At 40.0% G+C, this 17,429-nt stretch overlaps 1 long non-coding RNA gene across 2 annotated transcripts in view; it reads left to right on the forward strand.

The window, feature by feature from the left end:
- The window catches only part of LOC137545645 (uncharacterized), a 158,872-nt gene that overhangs the window by 75,683 nt on the left and 65,760 nt on the right, over window positions 1-17,429 (forward strand). Inside the window, exon 3 of one of the 2 annotated variants that reach the window (XR_011026072.1) lies at window positions 4,920-5,053. The exons of the other annotated variant lie outside the window; for it this stretch is intronic. This is a non-coding gene — a long non-coding RNA (uncharacterized lncRNA). Of the gene's footprint in view, window positions 1-4,919; window positions 5,054-17,429 lie in introns of those variants that run through there. 2 annotated transcript variants of the gene reach the window in all.

Here is a 17,429-nt window from a genome sequence, read left to right on the forward strand (position 1 = left end):
GAAATTACAATCGCAGGACTTGAAGCATTTTGGGAGCGTTTCCATACAGATGAAATGTATAGGAGCAGGGAGATTGCTCCCAAAATCGATTGCAAAACGCTATCAAAAATCTCTAGCAATTGCGATAGCGTTTTGTGCTTTCTAGTGGGTTCCAGGCCTTAAATGCGAGTGGTTGAGTGGCAAAAGTTCACCGGGAACTGTTCTCCTGGCGAACCATTCTGCCATTTCTAGCTATTGCCACTAACTCTGAAGTTCGGCAATAATATAGCTGAACTCTAACAACCAAATTACCTTCTCAGTGCTGCCATAGCTGAAATTTTTACAACGGTCTATAGTGCTTTTGCGCCTAAATTAACTGACATGACTTACTGGTGCAATGATGATGGATCTAATTACTCATGCAGTTATGCAGAAGTTTAATTAGCAGAGTGTAACTGTCATGATTGTAAATAAATTACATTATTAATATTGATTTATAAGTGCCAACATATTCTGTTACATCTGACTTTACTGTCATTTTTTAGAAATTCTTGGCTAGCTGCAAATTGAAAAATAATTTATTACCATTAAACTACAAAAACACTTGTACTGCACTGATTTATATTTATTGCAGTTTTGGTTTCATAGCTTTTTTGAACTGGTGTTGGATCACAAAGCTCTCAAATAGTTTATATGAAGTTTATACTGAACCTGTTATTCAACACAGAATATATATATATATATATATATATATATATATATATATATATATATATATATATATATAGTTTTATAGTTTTCACCACATTGCCCACATGGGTTACATGTCCTTGATTGTCGACTGATGTAGTGTTGGTACTTTTGTATAATGGGATTTTGTTTCTTTGACTTTTGTTTTACTGCAAACACAAACCCTCTTTTTCCTATCCTGCAATAATTTCACGTAGCTCTAGAGGGTAGTGTTGCCTTTCGTCTGGTGTTAAAAATGAGTTGCAGCATAGAGCATACATCAAAACATTTCATTGAACGTTAGTATGTATTATCAACTGGGGTAGATTTACCCAAAGGGAATATCCGCAAGGCATAAAGGGTACTTAGTTCTATTAAACTGACCTGCAAATGACTTTGTAAATATCACCGTAGAAATATTAACAAATGACAAATCTGATGAAAACAAATTATTAAGTGTTAGGGATTTCGTACTTTGAAAGTAATTGTGTGGAAACATTTATGCACTTACAAACATCACAAATAACAACTGAACATACACATGATCCTATAACCAAAAGTAAACTAAACTGTTCTGAATAAGCAGGAACAATTTTCTGTCACCTTTCTGTTTTTGAGAGCACTGGGTAAAGGCTTGTTCTTTGAATGGCCAGAACTCTTTTTGTTTATTAATTCTTTATACTATCCCCTTCATTGTTCTCATTGTAGGTGTTGTGAAGACATTTATTTATTAATTCATCATTTTATGTAGTACTGTAACGATTGCGGAATTATTTCCGTGGTCAGCGCACAGGACGCGCGCTGACACTGCGGAAATCCTCCACAAGCGTGTAATAAGAGACAACCCAGCTATGGTGCTATGCACCTGTAGAGGGAGATTCCCACCGGCAGATGGAGCTGTGGAGTGCAGACGAGCACAGCCTCTGCACAGCCACAGATGCCAGTTGGGAATTGTACGAGTTGAAGCAATGCAAGGCAAGATAGCCCTTAAAGAGAGAGAACACAGAGACAGAATGTATGTGTGTCCACCAATCTAGTCGCCACCCAGCGACGGTGAACACACAACAACAGAACCGAAGTGGGAATGCAATCGCAAGAGTGGCGATTGCCAAAAGTGACACAAGACCGAATCAAAGAGCATAGAGGCAGAATGTATGTGTGTCCACCAATCTAGTCGCTACCAAGCGATGGTGAACACACAACAACAGAACCGAAGTGGGAACGCAATCGCAAGAGTGGCGATTGCCAAAAGTGATACAAGACCGAATAGACAGAGCACAAGTGTAGAGAAAGAGCACATAGACAGAATGAATGTGTGTCCACCAATCTAGTCGCCACCCAGCGACGGTAAACACACCAACGGAAACGAAGTGGGAACACAATCGCAAGACTGGAGATTGCCAACAGTAACACAAAACTGAGCAGGACAGAGCACGAGAGTAACAAGAAAGGCACAGCAAGCAACAACAATCAGAACATCAAGGAAAATAACAAACGCTAGCTAAATGCGAACACCGCACTCATTCGCAACAGCGAACGCGTTTAAACATGATCACCGCGCGTTAGGCGCCCAGTGATAAGCGTGCCACCCTAACAAACCAATGAAACACAAACATGAAATAGAGAACACGAACGCTTGCTAAACGGTTGCCTCACCGAGCCTACAGCAAGCGTTCGTACCAGACAAGACAAACAGATGGGGCTACCAGTAGCAACCGCTGCTCTGGTTAGCACCCCTAAGGCAGAATACAGAAGAAAGCACTGCCACTACCACTAGGGCTAATGCAATCCAGACAGATGGAGCAGCCAGTTGCAACCGCAGCTCTGGCCTACACTCCCAGACAGACAGAACGATTTCCTGTCGACCACCGCTGGCGACAAGACAATCGAGGCAGAGAGACAGAACAAGGCAATACAGATAATACAACCTGACTGCACTAGAAGGGATGCCTAGTGCAGTCCCCAGGAATTACTCTAAGATAATCTTTAGCAAACAAGCAAGGCTGATACTCCAGGAGCGTTTAACAGGAACCAACCATCATGACCAGCAAGGGATTCTGGGAGCAAAAGGTATTTATACTGCACGCCATCAAAGGGGGCAGCTAGCCAATTTGCATGACAAGTGTATGCAAATTCCTCAGCAGAGCAACTCTGAAACTTGCAAAGCGAAGACAGGTCTCTTTTCCAGAGACCTGTAGCATTCAGACCTAAAGAATGGTCAAACAGCTGTCTGCCCGTGCAGACAGCTAAGCAGATCATTACAAGTACATAACATTTCAGCCCTTCCTCCTATGCTATGAGTCCTCCACCACATCATCACACTGTACTAGTAGTGGTTCATTGACAGCCCCTGTAGAGTTATGATTGGATAAAATGAAATGGTGCAGAGCTTCAAGAGAATGAGCATGGCTCAACTCGCTGTAACATTTTGTTTTTACATGTTCAGTTTATAGTAAGTGCATCCAGTGTTATGTAGAAAATTCCGAGAGTCAGCCTTTTATTGAAAGAGACTCAGAGATGAATATAACGACAGATTTTTTTACTTCTCCGGGGCTTCCTCCAGCACCATAAGCACGGATGCGTCCTTCGCTGTCCTCCTTAGGTCTCCCGATCAGCTGCAATCAGCCCCGGTAAGAGGCTCAGTAGCGTCCAGTCTGAGTCTTCTGTGCATGTGCGGACCTACACAGACCTGGACTGACATGACTGAACCAGTTGCCAGGGCTGATTGCAGCTGATCGGGAGACAGCAGGAGGACGGCGAGGGACGCATCCGTGCTTATGGTGCTGGAGGAAGCCCAGAGTAAGTAAAACATATTTAGTTATGTTCATCTCTGAGTCTCTTGAAGGGCTCCACAGTATTATAATTTTGTAGGAATTACATTAACCCCCTTTTCAGCACTTAGCTAAATTGGGTTGAAGTTCAATTTCATCTGTGGTCTAAAGCAATGAACATAGCATAAAACTAAAAAACAAAAAACAAACAAAAAACAACAGCATATGACTGAATTGCAAGTTACTGTAAAGGTGGGTACACACGCACTACCGCAGGCAGCGACGGGTCCACTGGACCCTCCCGCTGGGCCGACGTTGAGCCGACAGTAGTGCGTGTGTACGCGCTGCCAGCGGACTGATAAGGCTGTCCTTAAGGCCCACCAAACACACACAATCAGAGGTGAGGTAATTAGTGTCTCAGTAATGCTGATTAACTACCTCTGTGGATTTCTACAAAACATGTGCTGTTGGTAGGCCTTTAGGACAGGGATGGGGAACACTGCTTTAAAGGGAACCTAAACTGAGAGGGATATGGATGTCTCTTTTTAAACAATACCAGTTGCCTGGCAGTCCGGCTGGTCTCTTTAGCTTCAGTAGAGGCTGAATCACAGACCTGAAAAAAAGCATGTAGCTAATACAGTCTGACTTCAGTCAGAGCACCTGGTCTGCATCCTTGTTCAGGGGCTGTGGCTGAAAGTATTAGAGACACAGGATCAGCAGGAGAGTCAGGCAACCGGTATTATTTTAAAAGGAAAAATCCACATCCTTCTCAGTTTAGGTTCCCTTTAAAGTTTAGCTTGCCATTCTCTATGAAAAAAAATTCCCTCCAGTGCAAGATGGGTGGAGGCACCTCAATTGTGATCTAATGTGTAGTGAGTGGAGGTAAGTAATAAGAACAGGTCTTACCTCGTGATAAGAGGTTAAGTTTGTTATTGCCAGACACCACTAAAAAGACAACGCGTTTCATGGGACCTGCCCACTTCCTCAGGTCAATACAAGACAGTGTCTGAGCTGTGTGTCTCTGTTTTGGCGCTCTGAAACAGAGATTCACAGCTCAGACAATGTCTTGTATTGGCCTGAGGAAGTGGGCAGGTACCGTGAAATGTCTTTTTTTTCGGTGTGTAACAATAACAATCTTACCCTCTTATCATGAGGTAAGACTGCTGCTATTACTTACCTCCACTCACTACACTCCTCCCATCTCACATTGTCTCCTCCCTCATCTCAGGAGTTACCTCTGTGACCATAGTTGTCCTTTGTTTTTTCTGGAGCACGACCCACGTTGATCAACTGAGTCATCATAACTGAGTGTAGACAGTCCTTCTCCAGATGCCCAAAATTATATATTACTATAGCAATCCATGTTTGTGAGTAGTTGTTATTTTTTTTTTACTTTTTCCAGAGAGCTTCTGGTGCTCTTTTTGTCTCCTTTCTTACCAGTACCTGGGTTTTCAAACCTGAAGTTCATCTACCGGACCTCCCAGAACCTCCCTCTAGTGGGAAGGAATGGCGGTTGCAGCTGATGAGTCATTATTCCATGCAAGTGAATGAATCTACTGTGTCAGAAACAAGCATTCATATAAGGTCAATGGTCAGTTAATTTTACTATGGGTGGTCCTGTAGTGTAAGCTGTAAGTTAAATCTGGCAAAATATTCTGCTTCTTATTATTGTCCAGAAGTGTCCTGAATTCAACTACTGCTATTTTGCTAAAACAGCATGGCTCCCTCCCATGTGCCCATAAAAAATGTTTTAGCAAAATTTCTCGCAGTCGTATTCTTTGTGTGATTTGGAGACATTTCACAGTAACATTTAAATAAAACCATCTAGGCTTAGTAATGCTTAGCAATTAAGAAAAGTAAATGCCTTGAAACGAAAAATGCCTGGCGCCTGGCATCCTCATTTCATATAAAAACTGTTTTATCGCACATAAATAGAGCAATCCAAATTAAAGAAAAAATATGCAGAACATTAACCATTTAATAACATTCTACAGGATATGGATTCCAGCAATATACCCTTTTTATGCAAGTACATGTAAAAATTGCGCTTGGAAACTTTGACATTGTCTATCATATCATATTGTCTATTGTCTATCATAACCTAACTCCCACATTGACCATCCCCTACCTACACCTAACACTAATCCCCCCCCCCCAACAATGCCTAACACTTCCCCCACCCCCTTCCCCATGTGCTGATGATTCGGTGTGTCAAAAAATCCAGCCAATATTATTATTTATTGGATTTTTATAGCGCCAACATATTACGCGGCGCTGTACAATACATAAGGTGATAATGGGGGAACAGACAACACAATACAGGTAATCAGCAATACAGGTAATCAACACACAATGTCAGATCATATATTGGAGTAGTTATCCAAGCAATTTCCAGATCACATTGTTCTATGAGCAGGATGCATGATCAGGTAGAATACATAAGGAGAGAGGGCCCTGCCAAAGGATTTACTATCTAAAGGGAGGGGGTGGTGAGTGACATGACAGGAGGGGGCTGCATCAAGACGTTCTCTCGGATACTAGAGTTGTGGTATCAACGAGGTAGGGTAGGCCTTCTTGAGAAGGTGCGTTTTTTGAGGGCCTGTTTGATGATGGGCAGTAGTAGAGAGTTCCACAGGCACAGGATGGGGACAGCTCTAGTGAAGTCCTGTAAATTCTGCATGGGAGTGCAGATGCGTAGAGTAGTTAGGAAGAGCGGAGTGGGCGGCCAGGTATGCATCTACTGACCAGATCAGAGATGTAGGTAGGGCACTAAGGATGTTAAGTATCGTGTGCTATAATTAAACAACTGTCACCCCCATGTAATTGTTTTCTATCTCGCCTTTCAACCACCAGGATTTGTATTTGAATCAGCGTTTTTCAAGACTAGGCACACTTTTATAAACAGGGACGTAGAAAAGCGTGGCAGAAGTTGCTAAAGTGGTTAACAAATAATAGGAGCAATTCACTTCTATATCAATTGCTATAACCTTGGTCCTCAGTCAGCCCTTTATGCATGCTATGTGAATTACACAGGTGCTATGCATTAACTCTTGTTGTTCTTTTTTTTTTTTTTTTTACCCTCTTCCCAGTGTTACTTCTTTTTCTTTTGGTTGACAATCTGTCCCCTTCTTTTCCTAACTTGAATTTAAATATGAAAAGCAATTCTTTTTTGTGAAATGTTACAGCGTCCTTCAGAATTCTATTTCCTGGTTTTCTTATTATTTACCTATCAACCCATACAATAATTATGTCTATATCAATGTCAGTTATTGTAGATATCCTTTACCTGTTTTTTATTATTATTATTATTTTTATTTATATAGCGCCAATATCTTCCATAGTGCTTTACATAGTACAAAGTGCAGTACCTTTTCAGATACCATGATGTCTTCCTGGAAACTTAATAAAACCTTATTTAAAGGGGAACTGAAGAAAGAGGTATATGGAGGCTGTCATGTTTATTTCCTTTTAAGCAATACCAGTTGCCTGGCAGCCCTGCTGATCCTCGGCCTCTAATACTATTAGCCATAGCCCCTGAACAAGCATGCAGCAGATCAGGTGTTTCAGTGGTTCAGACTTTAAATTCAGATCTGACAAGACTAGCTGCATGCTTGTTTCTGGTGTTATTCAGATACTACTGCAGAGAAATAGACCGGCAGGACTGCCAGGCAACTGGTATTGATTAAAAGGAAATAAACATGACAGCCTCCATATACCTCTCTCTTCAGTTCCCCTTTAAAAAAAAAAAAATGTGAAAATAGTACAATTTAAAATACATGTAAACACATACAAATAAGAAGTACATTTTCCAGAGTAAAATGAGCTGTAAATTAAATTTCTCCTATGTTGCTGTCACTTACAGTAGGTAGCAGAAATCTGACAGAACCAACAGGTTTTGGACTAGCCCATCTACTTATGAGGGATTCTCAGGGTTTTCTTTCATTTTGAAAGCACTTAGTGAATGGCAGTTGCTCTGTCCAGCTGCCAAAAAAGGGTGCAGCAAGCATGGAGGCAGGCCGGCATCATTGTATTAATCCTTTTCAGGGAATGTCTTTATAAAGAATAAAAGCCTTGCTGAGAATCCCCCATGAAGAGATGGACTAGTTCAAAACCTATCAGTTTTGTCAGATTTCTACTACTACAGTGATTTGATGATAAATGTTTTTGATTTCTAACACCTTTAGAAGGTGCAAAATGTGTGTATGGCATTGGTTGCTGGATGCATGTAGTTTGTGAAAGCAAGGTGTCATTCTAATATAGCCAAGAAGCATTATACGTGGTAAAACTAGAAATACAGCATCATTAACTAGACAATTTGCGCTATTTGCAAACTGCATTACTATATAACTGACATAAGTACTAAAAAATTGTCATGCATGTTATGTTAATGTACCCCAGTGTTCCACATGAGATGGGGATCTTATGCAACGTTGTTGTATTTGGCTGCTGTATTTCCCTCTTCAGAAATCAGAATAAATACCAGAATTTTTTCCACCATGACTTTAATGGTGTTCAGATTCCGGATAGGCCAAATGATACATTTGGACACCCATTCTGGGTGGACAGAGCTGTCTGTACACATCCTCTGTGGCAATGCACCTGTGTGTCATGATACAAATTGGCAAAAACTTTGAATTCCAAGTCCCTGTACACAGAAAAATGTTACTTATAAAACTCACCAGTCACTTAGCAATACATGATGCAACGCCTGATAGCGTAGGTTAGGCCCACTGCATAACGTTATGGTCCATGCCCCTCCTTGGTTACCTCAGCTTCCTGTCTTCACTGTGGTATTTCCACGGGGATGCCACATCTGTTTCCGAAATTAGACGCGGCACCCATGATGTTGTGACGCCACAGCCGAATCACTGTAGACACGCCATGCACGCTTGTAGGGATTTGGATGAGTGCTTCCAAAAGCTCTATACTGACATTGATTGAATAGGCTGCATTATTCAACTTGGATGCAGGGAAATGCTACTTGCTCCACAGTAGTGGAAATGGGCACTAAATGTACAAGTGACACAGCAGGAATTTTCTAGTGCTGTTAAAGTGAACCTCAGTCAAAGCTCAGGTTCAAAAAGAGTTATTTGCCTAAAGAGGGGGAAGCCTCAGTATTCTATTGAGGCTTCCCTTCATGCTTCAGTGTACCCCCTTAATCAGCATGGCCCCCCTCCACATCGGGGCCATGCTCCTCCACTTTTACGAGCGTGGATGTTAAGTTGCCACGTGAGCATGGCTGCGATATGCAGTAGCACAAAGCTGCTCATACACAATCGGCCGATTACTGCACATACATGGGTGTTGCCCTAATATGATTGGTGACAATGCCGTGATCAGTGAGGGGGGGAAATCAGAGCACTGAGGGAAGCCTCAATAGGATCCTGAGGCTTCCTGCTCTTTAGGTAAATACCTAATTTTGTACCCGAGCATTTGCGTGGGCACACTTTAAGCCTAAACAATAGGAGACTAAGTGATGAAGTGCCCAGGTGTTAACCACTTAAGGACCAGGGGATTTCTGTGTGATCTGTGCTGCGTGGGCTCTCCAGCCCACAGCACAGATCGTGAATGAGGCAGGGCGATCAGACTTCTCCCCTTTTTTCCCCACTAGGGGGATGTCCTGCTGGGGGGTCTGATCGCCGCTGCTCTGTGTGGCCGAGTGGGGGAGGCTCCTCAAAGCCCCCCTCCGCAGCGATATTCTGCGCTCTCTCCCCTTACCTCCCTCTCCCTCCGGATCTGAGCGGCACAGGACGGCGATCCATCCTGGATCGCCTCCAATAGGCTTTAGCCTATCAGATGGCGGCGATCCCCGGCCAATCAGAGGCAGCAGCGCCGTATTGATGTAAACAGCGGGGATTTCTTCCCCGCGTGTTTACAATTAGCCTGCGAACCGCGATCGGCGGCTCGCAGACTGTTCACGGAGACACCCCCCGTGAACTGACATGAAACGAGCGGCCTTTTCCATGGAAACACCACTTCAACCTGCCGACTCCTATCGCGTTAGGCGGTCGTTAAGTGGTTAAATAAGTACTCAATGGACAATAGCTGAACTTTAGTCAGTCTGAGCTGGGAAATCTCAGCGATGCCAACGGGTAAAAATAATATAGCATAGAAGTCATAAGTCAATTTCCTGTACTAGGAGTCAGTCTCAGTAATGCGGCATTTTGCAAAGATTTTGAACAATATTTACAAAGAATATTTCACACATTAGTAATCAGATTTTCACAACACTTAGGGCCATTTTATTTGGAAACCTAAAGTCTTCCAAGCAAAGAACTATCAAAAGTTTATACACGTTGCCTCGGTGATAACATCCCGTATACAATAATATTCCGCAACAGTTACAGAGGTATGTGACATATCATGAGTAATTAAACCTGACCAAGCCAATTCATAACATTGTTATAATGAGTTGAAAAAACACACAGTTTTCATTGAGAATTGTTTTTATTTTATTTTAATTTTTTTTGAAGTTTTATTTTAATGATTTCTTCACAGTAGAAAAGAGGGAAAACGTTTATAGGAACATTTATGACCACATCATTTTTGTTGTGAAAAGATATGCACCCTATGGTAATGATCAGTGATCAACGAAAATGATATGTATTAATTTTCACAAAAATAATGTTACATTTGGTTTTCGAGAGAAAATAAGTTTTGTTATTTTTCATGATTTTTCGAGGTAAAAGGATTGATTTTTTGCATTTTCGCAGTAACATTTTTAGTGGTAAAATATTGTTATTCTGCATGTTTGCGATTTTCAAATAATTTCACGAAAAATACAAAAACAAAAAATTCTCGAAATCAAAAATTGCTGATTTTGATGCAAAAATCACTTTGGCGAAAATTCGCAAGCATCACTGGTAATGATGTTTTTTTGTGATTGTGATACCATTCTTCTCCAGTCCTAATACCCCATTTTTTAAAAATCCCTTACAAAAACACCTTGTTTTATGTGCTTGTTGCATCCTATGTTGTAAGTAAAATTTGCGTCCTAAATTATAAATAAATTCTTAATTTTTTTTTTTTGCAAGAGAAACATTTAGATTTTATTAGAACAATAGAGGTATCCAAGAACAATAACATTGGGGGGGGGGGGGGGGATTAGTTTATGCAACTTGATGCCCTGCATAGTGAATTTCTGGAGCTTGATGCCCTGCATACTTATCTTTTCCAGAGGTGACGCATTGGTCAATATTTGTTTAGTTGGAATTGGTTGGTTGAATGAATGAAGGAATTTGTGTATAAAAATAAATATTTGGTTTATTTAAGTTTTAGTGAATATGTATTTTTGGTAACCATTTTAATAGTTTTAAACCATTTTGTAATACATTTGGCAGCCTTGGCCCTTACCCTGTTTTCACAATTGTTTAACTCCTAATTGTAATATCAGCTGTCTGTACATCTTTTACAAAGGATATTCAACAACGCTGAAATATGAAATGAGAAAAGGCAAGAAACATAAATAAACAGCTTTCCAGGTATACCACAAATATCAACAAATCTTTTTTTTTTAAAGTAAAAAACATTGTTAATAATTGTGCTGCTATATTGTGACATCATTTTTTATGTGAAAATGTGTGCATTTATTTGGGCACCATGATTTACAGTTGTCTAATAGACCCAGTGTTAATTTTCAGTAATTGGGTGCCCAGCCGGTCATTTGGAGCCTTGATGCGCCTTATAGCCAATTGGCTACTACATAATATGAGTATCGGTAATCTGGGTGCCTGGAGGTTAAGGTTAGTCATTAGGTGGGAGTTAAAGTTAGGCAACTACAGGGGGGGGGGGGGATGTGTGTGCTAGGGCTTGGCATTAGGTTAAAGGGTAGGGTTGGGCACTTTGACCGAAGGTTTAAGGTTAGTATAGGTGTTGGGTAGTGCATAGTAATTGGGTAGTGCATAGTAAGATATTGGTAATTCCAATTATTGATATTTTACTGTTTAGCGGCACCACCTGGTGCTTAATTGATGCAGTGGTGTTGCAATACGAAGTCTAAAATGTGCATAATAAATATTGTGATGTTCTAATTGAAACTGTAAGAACTGTGAGGTCGCAATAGGTATTGTGATGTTGTAATAGATACTGTTCTAATGTAAAATGTAACAAAAAATCTCTTAATAGGCATTGCCAATATTGTAATGCCAAATTATGTGTTGTCATGTCTTTTTAAATTTCATCAAAAGTATTACGATATTCTAATACCTAATGAGTTGTCAAAATGGGATTTTATGAATGATGTCAGGGTAGGTTTTGTGATTTTGGAATATTTTTATTTCAAAGTTGGTATTGGATGTCATTATAGGTATTTACAGTAGGCAAAGTAGCCTAGTGCGTTGATTCAATAATAGCTATTGTTTGTGCTGTCACAGTACCTTCTGTAAAATAATCTGTAAAATAATAGTAAGTAGTATGATGACTTTATAGGCTTTGTATATTGTGATCCTTTAGTGGAAAATGTGTCATCATCATTGGTATTTCACTGTTATAGGAAGCTTTGTAATGTCAAAGTAAGTTTTCCGAACCTGGATAGTGTACTGGTCAAAGAGACACTGAAGCGAAAAAAAAACTATGATATTATGATTTGTATGTGTAGTACAGCTAAGAAATAAAACATTAAGATCAGATACATCAGTCTAATTGTTTCCAGTACAGGAAGAGTTAAGAAACTCCAGTTGTTATCTCTATGCAAAAAAGCCATTAATCTCTACCACTTTCAAAGTCCTGGAGAGGGCTGTTATCTGACTTTTATTATCTCAACTGTTCCTGGACTATTTACTTTTTATCTGCCAGAGGAGATGTCATCAGTTCACAGACTGCTCTGAAAGAATCATTTTGAATGCTGAGTGTTGTGTAATCTGAACATATTATAGAATGATGCAATGTTAGAAAAACACTATATACCTGAAAATAAAAATATGAGAATATTTTCTTTGCTGCTAATCTTCTAGTAATTATTCATAGTACACAACCAATTCATTATATCATATATATTTTTTTCGCTTCAGTGTCTCTTTAAGGACACTGACTTTGAAATGGGAGACCAGGGTTCAAATCCTGGCTAGAGTTAGTACCTATTCAGTAAGGCACTGCAGGGTGCCCTCTTGAGTGGCTGCAGCTCTTGAGCACTTTGAGTTTGACAGGAGAAAAGCACTACACAAATGTTTGGTTTATTATTACTAATGAATGGCATTGAGAAAATTCCATAAAACACATTGGTCCATGTGCAATTAACTTTTCCTCCTTGGAGAAAATTTCTCCTTGGAGATGATTTTCATCTTTTCTTTAAAATAACTTTTCAGCATTTTACAATTGAAAAATTATCTAAAAGTTGGTAAAACAAAAGTACAATTAAAAATATTTTTAGTATTTTCTAGCTTGCTGGTGGTTTAAAAAGCATTTTATGACAAGGTGTGAAAATATCAGCTAGGTAAAAACTTCCTGGAAGAATTGAATTGGATGAGGTCCATTATTAAAGGGCCCATACACTTACACTATTTCCCGCTGATATACAGCAGATTCGATCACTGTGATCAAATCTGCTGTGAAATCGCTGCGTAAACGCTGATCGAACGATCGATCTGTCCGTGCAGAAGATTACGCTCGATCGCCGGCGGGTCGGGAGTGCGTCGATAGCGGCGTTCGAATGTCGGACGACCGACGCTAGGGGCAATACATTACCTGCTCCGCCGGCACGTGTCCCCGCTGTCACCACTGTTCCTCCTCTGCTGGGCTCCGGCTGGCTTCACTTCTTCCTCGACAGGAAGTTTAAACAGTAGAGCACCCTCTACTGTTTAAACTTCCCCGGACAGGAAGTAAAGTGAAGCTGGAGCCCAGAGCAGAGAAGAAGACAGCGGAGACCGGGCGACTCGCGCCGGCCGGATCAGGTAATGTATGCAGGGGGGAGGCGGCAGCTCCACAGATTGTGAATCGGTTTCATAGTGAAATCGATTCCGAATCTGTTTGCCTTTTAGGCAGCCAATAGATCCCTCTTTGATCACAGAGGGATCTATCTGGTGGCAATCGACCAGTGTATGGCAGCCTTTAGATAATAGTAATATTTTCACATCTTATCAATAAAATGTCTTTTAAGACAACAGTAAGCAAGAAAATATTCAGAATAACTTTGACAGTACTTTTTCATGTACTACTTTTTGATGTACTCTTTGTTACCCTTTCAGTTGCAGAGTGCTGAGAGTTATTTTAAACAGAAGATAACAATTATGTCAGAGGAGAAAACTTGCAATCAACTTTTTGTACCGAGTTTTCTCCTAAGAGACATTTTTTCATCATCTATTTAAAATAACTTTCCATTTTTTTTCAACCAAAAAGTGTCAAAAAGTAGGTGAAGAAGTACTATCAATGTTATTTTGAGTATTTTCTTGCTTTCTGATGGCTTAAAAGGCATTTTATTGGCAAGTTTAAAATGATCACCTAGGAGAAAACTCAGGAAAAAAAAGTTAATTGCATATGGGTCACAGACTTTACTAAACATGCAAACTTGTTTAAGAGTTTGGTGAATGTAAGCTTTTAGATAGTTGTGTTTTATCATTTACTAGACTCCAAATATTTGCCCATTGCCCAACAACACCAAAGACTAAGGAAAAAAGTGAGAAAGTGAAAGGCCGGAGTGTAACTGCAGGAGTCTACATTATAACATGGTATGTACGTCCCATATGTGTATGTACAGAAGAGGCTGGCACTATATAGATTGAAAATACTGGTAATAATAATATCTGCTATTCTAAAGCTACACTGGGATATGATTTACTAAGGCTCCCCTATACTGGAGAATGTTGGTAACAAGGAATTCTGGAAACTTGGCCTGGATTTATTGTAAAGAGTATTCTATTAGTCTTCTATACAACCGTCATCTCAATCATATTGATACGTCTTGTGGCTTTCCGAAAGGTTCATGATTGTCTGATTGCAGTCAAGTCCAAGTACCTACAGCAATTTTTTTTAAAGAAATTAAAAATCTTTTTTTTTAAAGAAATTTTAAGCAATACCAGTTGCCTGGCTGCCCTGCTGATTCTCTGCCTCTAATACTTTAAGCCATAGACCCTGAACAAGCATATGCAGATCAGGTGTTTCTGACAATATTGTCAGAACTGACCAGATTAGCTGCATGCTTGTTTCTGGTGTAATTCAGACACAAGTACAGCCAAATAGATCAGCAGTGCTGCCAGGCAACTAGTATTGTTTAAAAGGTAATAACTATGGCAGCCTCCATATCAACCTCACATTATCTTCGCTTTAATGCATATGGCAAAAATGTGTTGTGCCTGGTAATTAGTCTGCTATGTAATTAGTGGCTATATCGTTGACAGAGTGGAAATAGGTACTCGGTTATAATTTAGGTAATTTAAGTGTCAGGTTGTAGTACAAACCCAAAGGTATTAGCAAGGTCCTAATTTAGGGGATAATTTAGGTGTGGGAGTATCGTAATCACTTTGCTATGGTATAGCTGAGTGGCAGGGGGGGGGGGGGGGGGACTTAAGCGCTGGATTATCATCGCAGATAATGGGGGTTAGTGTTAGGCATATATTGACAGAAGGTCAGTGTTAGGAGTAGGTGGTGGGAGGTTAGAGTTAGACATATAAAGGAGGAAGGTTAGTGTTAGGTGTGGGTAGGGGAAGGTTAGTGTTAGTCCTATATAGGGAAGGATTAGTGTGAGAATTAGGTTACAGTAGAGGATAGTAGAATATCGGTATAGTTACTTATAATCTACTAACTGCATTTCCTCGCGCCCACATTGCCAGGTTGCCCATATATTTTCACAAATATTCACACCTGTAATAAAGTGTAACATTTCTATGGAAAGTATGAAAAGTGAACAAGGCCATATTCACTGATCAATACTCAATATTGCAAGCATACTTTCACAAGTTAGGCAAAAATACATCAGTAGATTCCATGAATGTAATATTGCAAAACTTGAAAAAAATTATGCTAAATAAAGATTACCCCAAAAAAATCACAATTACGATGAAAATTGTGATGGTGAAAATTATACTAAAATAAAAGGCAGCAAAATTACCTCCTATGGTTAACACTGTTGTGCAATACAAAACAGTTAAGGGTAGTTAATAACAGATCCTTTTTAATAAACTTCAGTCAGGTTTACAGGATACCCATCCTTCAATCTTCTCTAGTGTACACCAACTCAGGGGAACCTCAGTAAAATGGGGCCATAGCATATAATATAATATTAAAGTTAGTATTCTGACATTATAACAGGCATTGTATTATAATATATGGTTTTGTGAAGTCATAATTCCATTTATGACACCACAGTTAGTATGATAGAATAGTAGGTATTTTAAAGAAAGCCAAAATAAAGACCTCTAACCCCCCAAATTAAAATAGAGCATGCTATCTCCATGCCCCAAATATCTCTAAAGGCTGCACACTATGGGCTTGATTCACTAAGACAAATAGCATGCCTTATCAGAGATAACATGCCTTATCAAACTAAACATGCCTTATCAGAGTAGCATAGCGAACTTATGCCTGCTAATTGGCAATGACAAGAGCTCCACTCATCCTGCCCCCGAGCCCCTGTGGGTTCGTAGCGCTCGCTATGCTACTTTGATGAGGCATGTTAACTTTGATAAGGCATGCTATTTGTCTTGGTAAATCAAGTCCTATATGCATCATAACATGCAGAGCTGTTGGTTGGTTGGTTGGTTAGTTGCAACAATATTGAACGTTGTACAACTGCCACATTGCAATAAAAGTGAACACTATTTATTAACAGTAGACTGTAAGTGACAACAGCCATGTTACAATGAGTGACCTCTGCCATGTTACAAGAGATAGAATGACCGACCCTATGTACAGAGACTGCATAACAGATGCTAAATAACATAGAATGATCACAGCCTGGAGAATAAATTAGTTCAGCTTTGTTACAGGAAACCAAGTGACCTGTGTCAAGGTGCAGTGCACTGAGTTACCAACACATACAGGCTGTGCTGCTCCAGTAATCCTTCAACCAATGGAGGTATAGAACTAAACATGTATATCCATCTGTGCAGCGCAAATAACATAGACAAGGCTTATACATTTCAACTATTAGCCAATCAGTAGATCATATTATAGCAAATTAGACATTAAACCAACATGAGTTAATATGGATAACTGAATGAAGAAATGAGTTTTGGAATAAGTTAGAGCTGCATCCTAAACTGACACACACGGAGACAGACAAACACAGACATACTTATTTCAGTATAGAACCAGTAATGAGGTGTGCGTGCTTTCTTAAAGAGAACCAGAGCTGGTATAACAGTGTGAAAGAATACATACTTGAAAGGTCATTTTGCCACTATCACTGGATTCCTTAATGCAGGATGTCCTGCAGAAAGTGAAAAGTTTTTAATTGTCATTATTCTCTAAACTTCAGTTTGCTAGGATCCTAGGATGGAGGCCATGTCTAGGTGCATGTATGCATAAACAGATTTGTAAAACCATATATGTAGATATACATTATTATTTTTTTTATCAAGCAAACCATTAGGACCAGCGGTCTACCAAAACAGCTCTAACCAAATCAGGACATGGACTCCATGAGCCCTCTGACAATGCCCAGTGGTATCTGGCACCAAGATACCAGCAACCAGTCTTTAGTGCCTCCCTCCTATATTTTTCATTGTATGTAAATGGAATAGGGGCCTGTGCCATGACTCACACTATCTGCATTTTTGATGTAGCTGTTGCAGAGAAAGTCCCTTAGGAAATGGCAGACATGTGACTTTGAGCCACGGTCAGACTAGCCAGGGAGCAGCTAACACTGCTTGGCACACAGTCACTCCACCTACATTCTTCCTATGTTACTTAGATTGCTAACTTTTTGTGGTTAACACTGCAGGTGGAACAGATTCTTATCCTTATGAGACTCTGTAGCAGCTTCAGTGCTGGCCACAAAGGGTGAATATCTTACTAGCA

The sequence above is a fragment of the Hyperolius riggenbachi genome, chromosome 2, assembly GCF_040937935.1.
Source record: "Hyperolius riggenbachi isolate aHypRig1 chromosome 2, aHypRig1.pri, whole genome shotgun sequence".
Lineage (NCBI taxonomy): Eukaryota > Metazoa > Chordata > Amphibia > Anura > Hyperoliidae > Hyperolius > Hyperolius riggenbachi.